This window comes from Sapajus apella, unplaced genomic scaffold, assembly GCF_009761245.1.
Source record: "Sapajus apella isolate SASKATOON/1434 unplaced genomic scaffold, GSC_monkey_1.0 scaffold68, whole genome shotgun sequence".
NCBI classification, from domain to species: domain Eukaryota; kingdom Metazoa; phylum Chordata; class Mammalia; order Primates; family Cebidae; genus Sapajus; species Sapajus apella.
The window spans coordinates 3,846,678-3,863,269 of record NW_022437008.1 but is presented as its reverse complement, the minus strand read 5'-3'; the positions used below and the strand labels follow the sequence as shown (position 1 = coordinate 3,863,269).

The 16,592-nt window shown below is 47.9% G+C and overlaps 1 protein-coding gene across 7 annotated transcripts in view; it reads left to right on the top strand.

Annotated features, from left to right (window-relative positions):
* SIPA1L3 (signal induced proliferation associated 1 like 3) overlaps window positions 1-16,592 on the top strand; it is a 294,007-nt gene that overhangs the window by 89,268 nt on the left and 188,147 nt on the right. For 2 of the 7 annotated variants that reach the window (XM_032248944.1, XM_032248946.1), the window contains exon 2: window positions 10,591-10,686. The exons of the other annotated variants lie outside the window; for them this stretch is intronic. The gene's annotated coding sequence lies outside the window, so the exon portion shown is untranslated. The remainder of the gene's footprint in view (window positions 1-10,590; window positions 10,687-16,592) is intronic. 7 annotated transcript variants of the gene reach the window in all.

The following is a 16,592-nucleotide window of genomic DNA, read 5'->3' as shown; positions in this document are numbered from 1 at the left end:
GAGAATTGCTTGAACCCGGGAGACGGAGGTTACAGTGAGCTGAGATTGCGCCGCTGCACTCCAGCCTGGAAAACAGAGTGAGGCTCTATCTCAAAGAAAAAGAGAGAGTGGTCTTTGGAACCTAGAGTACTGGTCTCCCAATTGGTAGAAGGCCCCAAATGGCACCTTGCCAGGATCTAGTGTTGCCATTTAAACCTGAACTGCTTGGATTCAAATCCCAGCTGTGGCTTATAAGAGTTGGATAACCCTGGGCAAGTGGCTTTACCTCTCTGTGCCTTAGTTTCCACATCTGTACCAGAGAGAAGAATGCTTAGGGCACTGCCAGGCACATGGTAGACATCAGTAAGTATTTTTGTGATGAGTGCATGAATGGAAGAGCTGAGTCAGAAGCGACTCACGGTTTATTAAACCTTTTTGGATTTGTATTGCCAAGAGTCACTCCAGAAAGGCATTACTCTATTACTGCAGGCTGAGATGACCCATTTCCTTGTTCTTCTGCCAGTCCTGTGTCTTATCTTCTAGGAAAGAATTCATAATAATTTTTTCCAGGAGCATGTGGTGGGACATAGTAATTTTGATCAGTAATGGAACCAGCCTAATATTATGGACATGTAGGAAAATGTCCATGTTTTTCAGAGCTGCAAATGGAAATGCATAAAGTGGAAATGAGATGATATCTGGTATTTGCTTTAAAATGCTTCATGATTTTTGGGTACATGAGAGTTTGTTTCACCTTGCTCCCTACTGTTTTAGCAATTTTTTTTTTTTTAGACTGAGTCTAGCTCTGTCTCCAGGCTGGAGTGCGGTGGTGGGATCTCTGCTCACTGCAACCTCCACCTTTCCAGTTCAAGCGATTCTCCTGCTTTAACCTACTGAGTAGCTGGGACTACAGGCACATGCCACCATGCCTAGCTAATTTTTGTATTTTTAGTAGAGACAGGGTTTCACCATGTTGTTTGGTCTCAATCTCTTGACCTTGTGATCCACCTGCCTCAGTGCGTGAATCACCATGCCCAGCCTTTTCTTTTTTTTTTTAATTATGTCAACAGAACAAGAACCAGCCTTCTCTCTCTCTCTCTCCCTCTCTCTCACACACACACACGGACACACGCACACACGCACACACACACACATTGTGTGACTGAAAAGCACTGCAATCCTGCTGCCCACAGGCAGTTGGGAAGGTCCCTAGCCAGGGTAGTCAGGGTAGTGATGGGTAAATGACCACCTTCAAACTCTCCATTCACCCCGTCATTTGCTCCAGTGATCCCCTTTGTGGGGAGACCTTTTCTGGTTCAGCAGCTGGACAGATAGTGGATTTCAGGCCAAAGCATCAATTTCTCATCTCTTTTCTTCTGAGGAGGAGGAGACCAAACCCCCCAGTGATTGACACCTGGGATCCCTCTCGCTGGTGGGCCTGGTTTTACCGTAGGGTGGAGGGAGCCTCAAGCTGCTCTTCTCCAGGACCTGTGTAATGACAGCAAAAATATAGCTGGCCAAAATTAGCCAGGCGTGGTGGCCAGCACCTGTAATCCCAGCTATTCAGGAGGTTGAGGCAGGGGAATTGCTTGAACCAGGGAGGTGGAGGTTGCAGTGAGCTGAGATCGCGCCACTGCACTCCAGCCTGGGAAACAGAGGAGATTGTGTCTCAAAAAGAAAAAAAAAAAAAAAAAAAAGTAACTGGCCAGTCTTCCACAGTGACTAAATATTAACTCCAGGCCCGCTCCTGGACACACATGAGTAGTCCTTGCCCATCCTTGTTAAACAGGCGGCCGCCCCCAGCCTTCTCTCCATTTGCACATGGAAGTGGGTTGTGGGCTGAGTTTTCCAGTGCTCGACCTGCTCTCCATTCCGCTGCCTGTGGACGTCAGGGAGTGGCCTCTGCAGTCCATCTGGCACTGGGTGGGTCTCGGTCCAGGCGGGCGATCCACCCAGAAACTGACCCCTGGTTGCTCCAGAAAGGTCATCGTTTAAGAATGTTTCTTGGGTAGCCCAGTGGGAGACCCACATGTGCGTGTGGTCAGCTGTAGCTTCCGGCTGTCTCACTTCTGCTGAATTCCAGTAATTTCTCATTTCCTTTAGGAAGCAGGATGAGTCTGGAGAGAAGTATGAAAAATCATGACAAACCTGGTGATAGGGACACTGGGAACTTAGCCCTGAATGAAGCTTATACTTGGTCATGACTGCCAGGGTCTTAAGCAGTGTGGACCAGGGGAAAGAAGGTACCTGGGGCCAGATGTCCTTGGATTCAAATCCCGCCCCCCCCCCTTAATGGCCATGTGACCTTGAGAAAGTTGCTTAACTTCTCTGTGCCTCAGTTTCCTCATCTGTAAAATGATAGTACCTGCCTCATAGGATTTAAGGATTAAATTAGACACCATTTTTTAAAGTGTTTGAAACTGCCTCTTCTGTAGTTGTTCCTCAATTAGTAGTGGCTATGACACTATTACTGTATCCTGTTGTAATGGGCAAGCACAGTTAGGATTAAGAATCTTGGTCAGCTGGGCACAATGGCTCACGCCTGTAATCCCAGCACTTTGGGAGGCCAAGACGGGTGGATCACCTGAGGTCAGGAGTTCGACACCAACCTGGACAAAATGGTGAAATCTGTATCTACTAAAAATATAAAAAATTAGCTGGGCAGGGTGGTGGGTGCCTGTAATCCCAGCTACTTTGGAGGCTGATGCAGGAGAATCGCTTGAACCGAGCACCCCATTGTACTCCAACCTGGGCAACAGAGTGAGCAGATAGACTCTATCTTAAAAAAAAAAAAAGGAAAGGAAAGAAAAACCATTGGTCTATAAATAGTGGTTCAGATGGAAGCAGAAATTGGAGGAGAGGAAGAGGGAAGCACGTTTTTCCCCGGCAGTCCATGGTTTGAAGAAATAGGCTTAATTTCACCATTGAAAAATATTATTTTTCACTCGATGTTCAAAATCTCCTAGGAAAGCAGGGGCAAAAGACTTTTTTTTTCTTCTTTTCTCATGCTTGGGCATGCAAAAGACTTTAAAGGGGGAAAATGTCTCTTCTCTACTTCTCTGTATACACACTCATGCTGGAGAAAAAAAAGAGACTGGAAGGAAATGAATCAACATCTTCACAGTGGTTACCCTTTGGTGGGGAGAGTATGGGTAACTTTATAGTCTTCTTTGTACATTTATGTTCCAAGTTTTTTGGAACATAAATGTATGTGTATATCTATATTTATAAAATATATACTACTTTCATAAACAGGAAAAATGTTAAAAAGTTAAGAAATCACAGGAGCTTGGCTTCTGGGGAGGTTGAGTGGAGTTAAGAATAAAGCTCTCTGCTTAATGTTTGAGTGCCCAAAGAAGTTTACACCCCAACCTTCCTCAAGGTGTACTAGAGGCCTATAACATTTCTACTCAGAAAGTTCTTGATATCAAAGATGATCCCTCAACCTCCATTCCTCCACCTGCCCAATCTTGTTCTAGATATTCATGTTCTCTCCCATCTTTCTCTTGAGATGAGAGAACTCTAATTCATTTGTAGTTCTTCTGATCTTGAGAAAGAACCAGATTTTTAAAAACTTAAAAAAAATTTTTTGAAACAGGGTCTTGCCCTGTCTCCCAGGCTGGAGTGCAGTGGGGCAATCGTAGCTCACTTCAGCCTCAACCTCTTAGCAAAGGTGATCCTCCTGCCTCAGCCTCCCAAATAGTTATGACCACAGGCATGCCCCACCATGCCTGGCTAATGTATTTTATTATTCACAGAGACTGGGTCTTGCTGTGTTGCTCAGGATGGTCTCAAACTCCTGGGCTCAAGCAATCCTGCCACCTCAGCCTCCCAAAATGCTGAGATCACAGGTGTGAGCCACCGTGCCTGGCCCTGCAGTTTTTTTAGTACTTTTTAATTATGATAAAATATACATAACATGAAATTTACCATTTAACCATTTAAAAGTTTTATTGTGGCACAATATGGGTAACATAAATTTTTTTCTTTTTTATTTTTTTGAGACAGAGTCTCGCTCTGTCACCCAGGTTGGAGTGCAGTGGCATGGTCTCGGCTCACTGCAACCTCCGCCTCCTGGGTTCAAGCTTCTTCTGCCTTAGCCTCCCAAGTAGCTGGGACTATAGGCGCCTGCCATCATACCCGGCTAATTTTTGTATTTCTAGTACAGACAGGGTTTTACCATATTGGCCAGGATGGTCTTGAACTCCTGACCTCGTGATGCACCTGCCTTCATCTCCCAAAGTGCTGGGATTATAGGCGTGAGCCACCATGCCTGGCCATTTTTTTCTATTTTATAATTAGCTCTAGCTTGATTGTGGTGATTCTCTCATAATGTATACGTATATACAAGTTGCATACTTTAAGTATAAATAGGTTTTTTTTGTTTTTTTTTTTGAGACAGAATCTTACTCTTGTTGCCCAGGCTGGAGTGCAGTGGCGCGATATCTTGGCTCACTGCAACCTCTGCCTCCTGGTTACAATTGATTCTCCTGCTTCAGCCTCCCAAGTAGCTGGGATTACAGGCATGTGCGACCACGCCCAGTTAATTTTTTATATTTTTAGTAGAGACAGGGTTTCACTATGTTGGCCAGGCTGGTCTCGAACTCCTGACCTCAGGCGATCTACCCGTCTTAGCCTCCCAAAGTGCTGGGATTACAGGAGTGAGCCACCACGCCCGGCCTAAACAGTTTTTATTTGTCAGGAAACTGTAAAAGGAAACTGTAAAAAAGAAAATACACACAGCTGATTTGGTAATCTAGAAGTCAGGTGTTTAATTTTCTCATATTATGACCAGTTGTTTACTGATAAATACACCTACCAAAAAAAATGTACCTTAAGTGTGCAGTTCAGTGGCATTCAGTACATTCACATGGTTGTGCAGCTGTCATCATCCATCCATGCACAGAACATTTTTCATCTTGCAAACTGAAACTCTGTATTTGAAAAACAATATTCTCCATCCCCAAACCCCCAGTCCTTGGCAGCCACCTTTCTATTTTCCGTCTCCATGAGATTGACGGCTGTCTCTCCTGTGAGTGGAATCCAGTATTTGTCCTTTTGTGACTGTCATATTTCACTTAGTATGTCTTTAAGGTTCATTCATGTTGTATGTATCAGAACTTCCTTCCTTTTGAAGGCTAAATAATATTTCAGTTCATAGTTAAGGCTAAATAATAATGATATGTATGTGACACTTTGCTTATCTGTTTGTTGATGGACACTTGTGATGCTTCCGCCTTTTGGTTATAGTGAATAATGCTGCTGTTACATTGGTGTACTGGTGGGGCACGGTGGCTCACGTCTGTAATTCCAGCACTTTGGGAGGCCAAGGCAGGCAGATCACTTGAAGCCAGGAGTTTGAGACCAGCATGATCAGCCTGGTGAAACCCGATCTCTACTAAAAATACAAAAAAATTAGCCGAGTGTGGAGGCATACCCCTGTAGTCCCAGCTACTTAGGAAGCTGAGGCATGAGAATTGCTTGAACCCAGGAGGTGGAGGTTGCAGTGAGCCGAGATCATACACTCCAGCCTGGGTGACAGAGTGAGACTACATCTGAAAAAATAAAATAAAACTAAAACTAAAACAGGAGAGTTTATGGTAAACATTGACTGAAGACCCTACTCTGGGCCAGGCACCAATAAGGAAGGCAGGCACAGCTCCTCCCTGGTGGAGGAGCCAGGGAGAAAACACAAGAACCACATAGCCATATGAATAAGTCATGTGTTCTGAGTGCTCTGCAGAAGAATGGGATTTTTTGAGCTGTAGTACAGGGGGATTATTCACAGAGGCTCCCCAAGGAAGTATAGTTTAAGTGTCATATTCTGGGTGCAAATGGAAAACATGAATTTGGTGTACATCTCTCGATAAGCCCCGCTTCTGAATGATTCCAGCTGTGGGCGGGGATCCCCAGATGGGCGTTGCTATGGAAGCATCTTGCACTTCTCACTTCCTGACTGGAGTTTATTTCCGAGTTTCCCGTGCCACTGCCAGTTCCCAGCTGTAAATACAGACGTGGCGGGGTCCCTTGTTCCTGCAGCCTCATAGCTGTCCAGAGAGCGGATGTGGCTGGAATCCAGCCCGGGAGCCTCCTCGCTGTGGAACCTGCCGTGTCGCCGTTTCTCCTCCATCTCGGCTCTTTCCTTTGTCCTCTCTCGGGACTGTGCCAGCGTGCCCCAGCCTGTGTTTTGAAACTTTAGACCCCAGCTTGTATCTGATGGAGAAATGAGCTCATGAGGGCTTCCTCTACCACCCAGCTACCGGAGAAGTTGAGTCAAATCTCTTTCATTTCAGATCCACCCCCCATCCCTACTCCCAGGCCAGATTTGCTACCCTTCTGACAGAAACTGGGCTAGCTGTTCTCTGGGACTGTTTGTGAAGAAGGGACTTGCTGATCTGAACAAAGGGACCACAAACAAGATGGGGGGAGGGGTGTGGCTGATTGCTCCCTGGGATTGGGACTTTTCAGCCACCCTTCAGTACTTTCGAATAATAATTGCTAACGTGCTGAGAATTTACAATGTGCTAGACAGTCTTTAAATCATTTTTAATCCATTTAACAGCTCAATCAAGTGTATATAATTATCCCCATTCTAGAGGGGGAGGGGTGGACAAGTTGAGTCATTTGCCAAATTCCTATATTGCAGCAATTTAGGCAAAAAGTGAGCATTTAACCAGAGGCTGCTGGGGCAGCCCAGGGACCTGAAGCAAAGCCTCATGACCAGTCAGTTCCTTGGTTGCAAGTAGCAGAAACACCAACTCAAACAGACATAAATTTTAGGGGAAAGGATTGGCTCCTTCCACTGGAAAGCCCAGAGGTGGGGCAGATGTCTAGGCTGGCTGGTCCAGGAGCCTGGGGCTATTGCCAGTGACCCATTTTCTTTCTGTCTCTTGATTGTTCCCTCTGATGTCAGTGTCACCCTCAAACCTGGTTCCCCTGAAAGTTGGACACCAGCTGCCAGCACCTGTTCAGGCCTGTGTCCTTATCCCTGTCTTGAGTGTTAGAGAGGGTATCTATCCCCTAACCATCATGCAAAACCTCAGAGTTCCTCTCTTATTGGACCTAGCACTAGTCATGTGATCTTCCCCAAACCAATCACTAATAATAGGGGTGAGCTCACACTAGCAGGCTAGTTGCAAAACCTCCCATAGGGGAAGAGGAGGCTGGGTGCTGGGATTGGAATATCCAGGACACGCATGCCACTGTATCTGCATTCTCTTCCTCACTTGTTCACTCCCTACCTTTAGATCTGCATTATTCATTCTCTAATATTCAGTTTCTCTTTCTCCTTTTTCTTCTACTAGACGGGAAGCCTGGACATCACAGACTGCTGAGCAGTATACCTTGCAGTACAAGCCCCCCAAAGACAGTCAGCCCACCCCATGTTCTCTCAGCCCAAGTCCAAAACAACCCTAGGAGGGGAGAATGTCTCCTCTGGACTAACCGGGGCCAAGGAAGGGGTTCTTGTAACAGGCTTAGCTGGGTCAGGTGCCCCCCACCCACTCCCAGCCAATCAGCTACAGGCAGGGATGAGGTCATTGCCCTCCTGTTCCTTGCCACGTGCTTACTGTAACATCTTCCTAGGACCTCTAAACTGCCATCATTTAAGCAGGATGCCAACGGACAGCAGTTGGGCTACACTTCTTGACCATAGTGATACTGAAATCTCATTGCAGCTCCTTATAGGATGGCCAGCTCTTCATTGTGGCCCCCCAGACCCTGTGTGCTCTGGCCCTGCCTGCCGCCCTCCCTTACCTCATCCTGCGGATCCCTGTGCCCTGCCGGGCTTGTGCTCCTTGAATGCACGATGTCTGCTCCTTGCCCCTTGAAGGCACGATGTCTGTTCCTTGCTCCTGGGCTGCTTTCTTGGCTCTCCTGCCATGCTCCTGCTACCCCACCTCTTGTGGCCTGGCTGATGCCGACTCCTCTTTCAGGTGTCTGATTCAACACACTCCCAAGGGCCTGCTCCGAAGCCCACCCCACCCTTCTTTCCTGAGCTACTCAGCTGACCTGATCAGAACATCCCCCTCCCTTTAATGTCAGCTCCATAAAGGCAGGAACCAAGTCTGTTTTGTTAAAGGTATGGCCCTTTCCACCAAATATGCACCTTACTAAACATTGCTAAGGGAATGAATGAAGTGATAGTAGTAACATAAGGAGAAAAGGAAAATGGAGCACAGTGACTTGTCTGAATCACTCAGCTAGGAATCCTGGCACTGTGCGAGGCTGAGGTGGGCAGACTGCTTCAGGCCAGGACTTCGAGACCAGCCCAGACAACATGCTGAAACTCCATCTCTACAAACAATACAAAAACTAGCCAGGCATTGTGGTCCACACCTGTGGTCCCAACTACTTAGGAGGCTGAGGTGGGATGATTGTTTAAGCCTGGGAGGTTGAGCTATGATCCCGCCACTGCACTCCAGCCTGGGCGACAGTGAGATGCTGTCTAAAAGAAAAAAAAAAGCGCCCAAATAAACAGGCAGTGAATGGTGGAGGAAAAAAACTGGGTGCCAAGTCATGTAACTAGTTGGGGAGGTGATGCTGAGGCTGAGAGCATCAGTAGGAGTTTGCCAGTCTAAGGGAGTGGTGGTGGCAGGGGTGAGTCCAGGGTAGGGGTTGGGGACTGAATATATAAAAAGACCCTGAGGTGGGTAGAGCCAGTCTGGAAGAACTGAAAGGCCCAGACATGAAGCAGCGTGAGTGAGAAGGGAGTGGAGCCGTAGAAGGTGCAGGAAGCAGACAGAGCCAATCATACTTGACCTTGCAGGCTTTGCAGGGTGTGGGGCCTCACGGCTTTTACAGTATAGAGAGTGGGGTGCATAAGAGAGGGGAGAGGGCAAGAAAGGTAGGAGGGCTTTGAATATTGGCATGAGAATACTGTCCAGGGAGATGACAGTCCCCCACACTGACATGGGTGGCATCCGTAGAAACAGGAAGTGCCTCTCAGATACATGGAAAGATACCTGACTCTGGGCATAGTAAGAGAAATGCCAATTAAAATCATGCTGAGATACTACTTTGCACTTCTTGGAAGGGCATGTGCACACGCTGTGGGCTGTGATGCAAGGGTGTGGGGGGCCAGGCAGGCTTCTCTGGAGCTAGTGGGAGGGAAAGCAGAACTGTCACTTTGGAGGGGACTCTGGCCACTCCTTTGAGTCTGAGCCGGCACACACCCATCCTTCGCCCCAGCAGCTCCACTTCTAGGAAGCTTCACCTACAGATGTTCCCAAGTGTGAGGCATGATCTTTGTTCAAAGTTGTTCATTACAGCAGTGCTTTTCAGAGCAGTAGAGGGGAAATGGCTTGTATGTGCCTTAATAGGGCACTAGAGGAATCGGCTGGGTTTGTCTGTGCAGTGGAATACCTTGCAGCTGGGAAGGTGGAGTAAGGCCCTGATAGGAGGGGCCTTCCGTGTCTGGTGTGTGCTGCTAAGCCAGAAAATGAAAAGAGCATGGTGGCTCACGCCTGTAATCCCAGAATTTTGGGAGACCAAGGCAGGCAGATCATTTGAGGTCAGGAGTTCAAGACCAGCTTGGCCAACATGGTGAAACCCCATCTCTACTAAAAATACAAAAATTAGCTGGGCGTGGTGGTGTGCACCTGTAATCCCAGCTACTCTGGAGGCTGAGGCAGGAGAATTGCTTGAACTTGGGAGGCGGAGATTGCTGTGAGCCAAGATCACACCATTGCACTCCAGCACGGTGCAACAGAGCAAGACTCTATCTGAAAAAAAGAAAAAATGAATCATGTATTTGTAATTCTCAGGGGTCACATTTTGGAAAATGTGGAGAGAGTACAGGTTTTGTGAAGATTCTAGTGCAAGCCCTGGAGCTCTCTTTATTATTATTAATTATTATTGTTATTAATTATTCTTCTGCCTTTGTTTTTTGCTTAACAAGCATACCCTGAGAGAGCACTCCTTTTTTTGTTTGTCTTGAGACGGAGCTCACCCTGTTGCCCAGGCTGGAGTGCAGTGGCATGATCTTGACTCATTGTAACCTCTGCCTCCCAGGTTCAAGCGATTCTCCTTTCTCAGGCTCCTGAGTAGCTGGGATTAGAGTGTGCTAATTTTCTGTATTTTTAGTAAAGACAGGTTTCATCATGTTGATCAGGCTAGTCTCAAACTCCTGACCTCGTGATCTGCCTGCCTCAGCCTCCCAAAGTGCTGGGATTACAGGCGTGAGCTGAGATAGCACTGTTAACTGTCAAATTAGATCACCTTAGTTTTCTATAGCAGGCACTGTGTTCTTGGCTATATGTGTGTAAGTATGTTTGCGTGTGTGCATGCATGATTTACTTTATTGAGGTATCTGCGACACCACCTCCCAAAGGCCTTCCTCAGCATCCTGTCTAAAATGGCCCTCCCTGACTCTGTCTTCTGCTTTATTTTTCTTCCTGGCATTTATCATGGTCTGATGTTATGTATTTGTTTGCTTTCTACACCATCCTCCTTGGAATGTGAGCTCTGCAAAGGCAGGGATTTTTGTCTGATTTGTTTGTTTCTGTATCCCCAGCATCTAGAGCAGTGCATGGCCCATAGCAGCTGCTTAATGAGTGCATGCGGAATGAAAGTGAGTGAGTCTGAAGAGTGAATGTTATCCTCCTGTTACAGATGTAGACCTCAGGACCCCAGAGGCCTGGCCCTCCTTTCATGGACTCTAAGAAATGAAGAACTGCAAGGCCCACTGCTGTTCTGATTGGGGAAGAGGTGAGAAATCACCCTTTTAAGCTGCCTTTTAAGCTGTTAAAATTCTCCCCCCGTCCCCCCAATTTTTTTTTTTTTTTTGAGACAGAGTCTTGCTCTGTCTCCAGGCTGGAGTGCAGTGACACAATCTCGGCTCACTGCAACATCCAACTCTCAGGTTAAAGCTATTCTCCTGCCTCAGCCTCCCAAGTAGTTGGGATTACAGGCACGGGCCACCATGCCCAGGTAATTTTTGTATTGTTAGTAGAGACAGGGTTTCACCATGTTGGCCAGGATGGTCCCAATCTCCCGACCTTGTCCTCGGCCTCCCCACATGCTGGGATTACAAGCGTGAGCCACTGTGCCTGGCCCAAACTCTCACTTTACCCCTCTTCCTTTTTCATTCTTTCTTTTTTTTTTCTTTAGACACAGAAGTACAGTGAGGGGATCATAGCTCACTGCAGCCTTGAATTCCTGGGCCCAAGCAATGCTTCTGCCTCAGCCTCCTGAGTAGCTGTGACTACAGGTGCATGCCACCATACCTTGCTAATTTCTAAAATTTTTTTGGTAGACACAGGGTCTCCCTATCTTGCCCAGCTAGTCTTGAACTCCTGGCCTCAAACAGTCTTCCCAGTTCAGCCTCCCAAAGTGCTGAGATTACAGGCATGAGCCACCATGCCTGCCACGTTCCTTTTTCAAAGAGATACTAGCTAGGTCTCTTCTGCTGGGCTCTGCCTGTGAAGCACTGAGGAGGTTGCCTGCTCCACACGTTTCTCCAGCTGTCTGGGATCCGTCTGTCCTTGCTTGGGTGACTTGTTCTGGACTGTTACTCCATGGAGAATAGGTAGAGAGAGAAGGAAACTTCCAGCGTGAAGGCACTCTCCGTTGGAGGGACCCATCACTTAGGCTGTATGCTGAGTCCAGTTTGCCCAAGAGACCTTCTCAGACATGAGGAGTTGAGAATGTCATTTATTTCTTCAGTATTTCGGTTGTAATAACAGCTTTGCCCATGTGCTTTTAGGGTCCTTCTGTGCCAGTCACTTTGCCAACTGCTCGATTGCTTTTACCTCATTTAACCCTCCCAACAGCCCTATTGAGGGTGGATATTACTACTCCCACCATGTTACTGATGAGGAAGCTCGGTATATTCAGAATGGGCTAGTACCCAGCCACAGGTCCCACGCTGCTAAGCCGCAGAGCTGTGATCTGATCCCGGCTCTAGCTGACTACCAAGATGGCGCCCCCTGGCCACATCGCCACACTGCTTCCCCATCTGCTTTGGGGACTTTCCCAGTAGCCAGGAGGACAGGGTCTGGTTTTCTATGACAGCGTGATATGGATGGTTAATCATGTCGCAAAGCCCTGCTGTCCAGCATGAGGCTTTGGTGGGTTGGAGTAAGGCGAGTGGAGAGCCTTCTGTTTGTTTATTTTTCATAGTCGTTTGCTACACAAGAGATCAAACTTCTGTTTCCTGTTGAGATTGGTTTCCATCTCTCTCCGTTCATCTCTGACACTCCCCATCTCTCGTAATTATGTCTTATACTGACGTCTATAACCCTGCTCAGCCCTCTCCCTCCAGATGCCCTCGCAGCAGCAGCTGCCCTTGGTAGAGCTATTAAGAACACAGCCCTGTAATATCAGCACTTGAGGAAGCTGAGGCAGGAGGATTGCTTAAGCCCAGGAGCTTGAGACCAGCCTGGGCAATATAATGAGACTGTCTCTACTGAACATAAAAAATTGAAAAATGAGCTAAGCATGATGGCTCATGCTTATAACCCCAGCACTTTAGGAGGCTGAAGTGGGAGGATCACTGTAGCCCAGGAGTTCGAGGCTCCAGTGAGCTAAAATTAAGTCACTATACTCCAACCAAGGTGACACAGCGAGAACCTCTTTTTTTTTTTTTTTTTGAGACGAATTCTGGCTCTGTCAATCAGGCTGGAGTGCAGTAGCATGATCTTGGCTCCCTGCAACCTCCGCCTCCGGATTCAAGTGATTCTCCTGTCTCAGCCTCCTGAGTAGCTGGGATTACAAGCATGAGCCTGTGATTACAGGCATGGCCAAGAACCTATCTCTTGAAAAGGTTGCTGCTCTGTAAGGAATAAAAATAGATGGAAGTAGGAGCTCCCTAAGCTTGGTGGTCAGGGAAGGCCTCCCTGAGGAAGCCTACTTTGAGAATAGCTAGAGCCAAATATGCAGAGGCCCTGGGGCAGGAATAAAATTGGAAGATCAGGCAGCCAGTGTGGCAGGAGCCTTTGGGTGATGGAGGAAGATGATGAGGCCAGAGGTATGTTGAAGAACTTTAATCTGGAAAGCAGCTGGAGGCAATCCCTGTTGGATGTAATCCCTCTGGCTCTGGGTGGAGAGTAGAATCTAGGAAGGTTAAGCGTGAAGCGTGGCCTTAGGGAGACCAGAGAGGGATCTCATGGAGTTATTTAGATGAAAGACGATGGTGGTGGCTTGGCCTGAGAGGGAGGAGAAAGAAAATGATTCAGGATGTATTTTGGAGGTAGCGGCCACAGGGTTTGCTGATGAACTTGCTGTGGAGAATGAGGGAAGGGAGAGACGTGAAGGATTCTCCCACGTCTCTGCATCGTTGCTGGATCTCTGCTGACAGACACAGGCTGTCTCCCATTTTTCCCACTCACAGAGGCTGCTCCAGCCAAAATGCATGAATGCACATCCTTGCTGGGCTGCTTCTTTTTTTTTTTTTTTTTGACACATGGTCTTCTTCTGTCACCTAGGCTGAAGTGCAGTGGTGTGATCTCGGCTTACTGCAGCCTTGACATTCCCGCCTCAAGCAACCTCAGCTTCCCTGATAGCTGGGACCACAGGCACACGCCCCCACGTACGGCTGATTTTTTTATTTTTTGCAGAGACGGGGTCTCACTGTTCCCCAGGCTGATCTGAAACTCCTGACCTCAAGTGTTCCTCCCACCTTGGTGTCACACAGCGCTGGGATTACAGGTGTGAGCTACCATGAGTCTTAAGGGATGAAGGGTAAGGGCATTTCAGGTGGAGGGAGGCGTCTGAGTAAAGGCTGGCCCCTGCTCTGGTGCTGTACAGGGAGGCTTCCCTGTTCCCAGCCTAGCCCAGGCCAGAGCGTAGGGTGAGAGGCAGAGTGATCTCCCTCCTGGGCTGTGGAACAGTAGCATCCAACCTCAGTCCACCAACTGAAGCATGTAGAGTTGCTGCTGATTTTGAGACTCTTTTTTCTTTTCTTTTCTTTTTTTTTTTTTGGAGACAGAGCCTTGCTCTGTCGCCCAGGCTGGAGTGCAATGGCGCCATCTCGGCTCACTGCAACCTCCGCCTCCCAGGTTCAAGCAATTCTCCTGCCTCAGCCTCCTGAGTAGCTGGGATTACAGGTGCCTGCCACTGCGCCCGGCTAATTTTTGTATTTTTAGTAGAGATGGGGTTTCTCCATCTTGGCAAGGCTGGTCTCAGACTCCTGATCTCCTGATCCACTCACCTTGGCCTCTCAAAGTGCTGGGGATTACAGGCAGGATCCATCGCACCTGGCCTGAGATTCTGTCATGTCTTCCATCCCCTGCCTTCTCCAGAGCTGCTTTCTCATCTAGCCAAGTCCATTCTCCTCCCAGCCTTCCCCCGCTCCGCAGGTGAGTCCAGAGTTTCAGACAACCTTGCAGCAGCAGGTGCATCACATTGGATTTCCTGCCATTCATGGGCACTTTAGGTCTGCATTTAGATCAGCTTTGTTTTCCTGAGGATTGAAAGCAGTGGTTGGCGTGTCCTTTGGTTCTGGGCCAGCCTCGCAGAGAGGCTGGACCTGCAGGAAGTGAATGAGAGGCCTCTTGTTTGTATGAAGTTGATTCTTCCACCTTCTTTGTGCCCTGTTCCTTTTTGTTTCTGGCCTTGTTCTTGAGAATGCAGGTTCCACAGGCAGTAGACACTGCTGCTGGCCTCCTTTGCCCTTTCTGAGGGGCTTTGGGCATTTGGGGGACTCTAGTCCACACAGCCAGTGAGGGCAGCTCTGTGTGTGAGTTTAAAACAGCATGACCTCCAGGCTCCCGTTGCCTCCTGCTTCGACCCTGGCCTGGGTTTCTGTCTGGTGCTGCTGGGAGGTGCTGGGCCAGGCCAGTTATCAAAACTAGCATCTCTGGGACTTTGCCTTCTTCCTACCCAAGAATAGGAGGTGTTGCAGATTATGAGAAAGTAAAATTTGACACATTTCAGCTCATACCAGGCCCCTCCAAAAAAGAAAAAGGAGAAATGACCTTGAAGGAGAAAAATATAGGGCATTAATCAGCTCAACTCAGTCCTCTCCCAGGTTGCTGGAGGACATGTGAATCACTGCAGCGTTTTTAGAGCATGGGCTGAAAAAAAAAACTTTTTTTGAATGAACCAGTACATGCATGTGATAAAACATTCAAGTGGTGCAAAAAAGGTATACAGTAGTCTGCTTACTCTTCCTGTCATCTCCCAGTCCCCTCCTGTGAGGACACCCCGTCACATATGTTCTTCCAGAGATGCTCGATACACAAACAAGCGTATATTACACGTGCAGTTCTACACCTTCACTTGGAAACCATTCCATAATGTAACCATGTCATATTTCATACAGTCTTTGACTCAGCACTCCTGAGACTACCCTGCAGAAGAGAAAAATAGCCCAAGTACAAAAGGATATTTTTGCAGTATTGTTGGCAGTGGCGAAACAAAAAATCAACCCTGGAAATAAAACGAATGCCCATTTTTCAGGGAATGATTGAATAAAATATGGCACATCCATACTCTTGGCCTCATCAGCCTCTAAAACGAGTGGGTTAAGAGCACTGCTCACTGGCCTGGTGGCATTTTTGCGATGTATTTAAGGGAAAGCAAGATTCAGAGAAGTACCTTGATGATGTAAAACACAGCAACAAAAGTCATTGTCATTTTGTGGGGACAGTGGGTATCTATGTCATTCTCTTCCACATAACATGGCCTGCTCAGCCTGGCATTCTGCCTGGGAGGCCTTGCCAGGGTCCTTACTTGTGGTCAGAATTAACTTCACCCACTGATCATTATTAGAGGCCCACCTGGGTGTGTCCTCTACCCGGCCCACAGGTGGAGAGCCCATTGCATTTGTGCTGGTAAAGGCTCACCTGGGCCTCTGTCAGGCTAGGAGAGGCCAGCGTGTTCCTGGGTGCCAGATGCCATGGTGAGAATCACTTCTCGCTGACCATAACAGGCAGTCTGACCTATTTCACAGTCACCTGGATGAACTAAGCGGAGTTTGGTGAGCTGTGAAGCGTGCAGCAACACCAAATCTGCCACACGTGAGACCAGCACAGAGGAATTACAGAAATGCTGAAGTCAGGACATCAGATCTTGGGCTCTGTTCCAGCTGAAGGTTCTGGGACAGAAAGCACAGGCAACAACTTAACTCACATCCACCCCATGCCCAACACTCAGAGCCACCGGATGGAACACTTCTCATGCCACATTCTTTTTTGGTTTTTCTTTTTTTAAGAATGTCTTGCTCTGTTGCCTAGGCTGGAGTGCAGTGTTACAATCATAGCTCACTACAGCCTCAACCTCCCGAGCTCAAGTGATCCTCCCTAGCAGCTGAGTCTACAGGTGAACACCACTACACCCAGCTAACTATGAAATTTTGGCGGGGCTGGGTGTGGTGGCTCACGCCTGTAATCCCAGCACTTTGGGAGGCTGAGGCGGGTGGATCACGAGGTCAAGAGATCGAGACCATCCTGGTCAACATGGTGAAACCCCGTCTCTACTAAAACTACAAAAAATCAGCTGGGCATGGTGGCGTGTGCCTGTAGTCCCAGCTACTCAGGAGGCTGAGGCAGGAGAACTGCCTGAACCCAGGAGGTGGAGGTTGTGGTGAGCCGAGATCGCGCCATTGCACTCCAGCCTGGGTAACAAGGCCGAAACTCCGTCTCAAAAAAAAAAAAAAAAAGAAGAAGAAGAAG